Source organism: Odontomachus brunneus, unplaced genomic scaffold, assembly GCF_010583005.1.
Source record: "Odontomachus brunneus isolate Ranch 3 - 2012 unplaced genomic scaffold, Obru_v1 Obru_scaffold_317, whole genome shotgun sequence".
NCBI lineage: Eukaryota > Metazoa > Arthropoda > Insecta > Hymenoptera > Formicidae > Odontomachus > Odontomachus brunneus.
In genome coordinates this window covers 182,718-185,020 of record NW_022639767.1, presented here as the reverse complement: position 1 = coordinate 185,020, position 2,303 = coordinate 182,718, and the positions used below count along the sequence as shown (strand labels likewise).

At 45.8% G+C, this 2,303-nt stretch overlaps 1 pseudogene; it reads right to left on the bottom strand.

Moving 5' to 3' along the window:
* Window positions 1–438: 438 nt before the first annotated feature.
* Window positions 439–2,303, bottom strand: part of LOC116853402 — a 3,239-nt pseudogene continuing 1,374 nt past the window's right edge.

Here is a 2,303-nt window from a genome sequence, read left to right as displayed (position 1 = left end):
AAAAAAAAATACGTATGGACAGTCCAAAACATATATAAATAAATGTTTAAGTTTGAAAAATATAGAAAAATTCTTTCTCCTACAAAAAAATTCTTGAAAATAGCTTATTTTTCCTCGTTCTAATTGGATTTCCCCCCTTAAACGTCGCGCAAAAAATTCAAAATTTCGCTCGCTCGCTTAAAGTTTAGGGGGCTGGAGGGGTGGAGGGAATGAAGGGAATGTGAGTATGTGTAAGAACAAAATTGATTTAAATGTTTTTATTTCTTACATTCGTCTTCATTGCATATAAAAGTCCTTATTTTTAAAGTATAGTGCGTAAAATTTACATAGATCTTTTTACAGGACAAATAAACAGGCATGTATATTCCGTATATTTCGCAGTTTTTACATTTTTCTTATATTTTACAGTTTTTACATTTTTCTTACCCTAGGAATAATTTTAAAATCTTACGCTGCAAATAAGTAAAACAAAGGAGAGAGAGATATATCGCTATTCGCTGGAGACGTAACCGTACGATACGGAGTATCCGTTGTCGTTAAAACTACGTTTTAGTAATACTGGCATGAAGGACTTTATCTCGTCTCTTGTGACGATGTCGTGAAATACGGTGCGCCGAATCGCGCTAAATCGCAGTTTTATCACGGTTTTATACTCACCCGTCTCTTCTACCCTCTTTAACTTTTCGTCGGCTAGTAACAATGACTTAATGGAACTAAAATTAAGCATGCGAGAATTTTAAAAATTCAGGGATATCCCCTTCACTTTGCAAATTTCTCGCGCGCGTCCTACGCCCGTGCGAACGACGTAAGCGTAAAATTTCGGGCCGGCGGATACGAATGTCTCGATGTAGCTACTGGGGCCGTGACTCTCGAGTTCATCCGTCATATCGCCCAAAAAATTTCCCGCACGCGGCTCGTACTCGTCGGGATCACCGATACTCAAATATATGCACGAATCGGTATCGTAATATAACACGCGACGATCTAACTTTTTTAAATACGAATATAGCTTTAATTGGGTTAACGCCGTGGTGTAAGCGGCTATCGCGACGCTGGTCAGCGGAGATGGAGTGACGGCTTCTCGCCTCATTCGCCACGAAACATATATCACTTCGTCGTTTACGGGCAATACATTTCGTGCTCCGGGCTCGTGAGCAGAGCTGTGAAACTCTTTCACGTTCTAACGATCTCGGTATTCGGTAAATTGGACCGTTGGCCGAATTTACCCCAGAAGGAGTTAAAACAGAGCTTCGCGACCGAGCGCAAGCCTGGATTCGGGGAAATATTCGCCCTATTGAGAACAATACCCTCGACTTTCTCGTATTCGCGCAGATACCGTTCCTTGCCACCTTCGTCATTCGTTCGGCCATCCGCTGGCCTTTTGCTTCAATTGCAGAAAGCAGTTGATATACTCAGCGAACAATCCCCCCCGCCGCGTAACCGGATCGTATCGCGTGATTTCGTAGTTCCATATTTCGCTCACGCTCGTGACGCGATAATCTTTCTCGATAGCTTTGCGTAACTCGCAAGACACCCACGCGCCTTCGAATTCGTGATCGGCAGGGTCGTCGTGCGTACACGCGGTCTGAGAAAATGTCTCGCAGCAGCTGCGACAAAGCGCGAATAGCAATTTTCCGTTAACGCGATAAGGGAGTACCAGATGGAAGAGATCACGCGGCGCGAGCACTCTGCAACGTACGAGGCCTTCTATGGCGTCAAAGTTAAAATCAGGGCCTGCTCCGATCAAGGCGCAATACTCCTTATCCACGTAAATGTAAGGATGACCGAGCGGAAAAGTACCCGTCTTCAGCACATACGGGTACAAAGAACACACGTCCACATAGCGTATCTTCTCCGTACCCGTAACTTCGTACTGCGTGACGATATTTTCCATACGCCCGCCGTAGAACGCCTCACGAGGTTCGAGGGGATTGTCTCTCAACATGGGATGATTCTCAACAAATTCGCATATCTCATGATTTTCGCGCAGCTCCCGATACATTCATCGAAGATACATTCCCACTTTTCCATAACAACGTACCCCCGTTTTCTAAGACGACACGTCATCGTGAGTGTGCGCTCGTAACGCGCTTCGATCGTATCCTCGCGCGACACGGTTGAGAGCGGTCTGTCGCGGTTCACGCGAAAACACTCGGGACATCCGTGCCAAAAACAGCCGTGAAACTGCAGCACATGACGCTGCCGGAGATTCTCCGTCTCATAATATCCGTCGACGAGCTGGCCTTCCGATAAACGCTGTTCCCGACCTCTCCCCGCGTGAATTATCGTGCGTCCGAACTCAT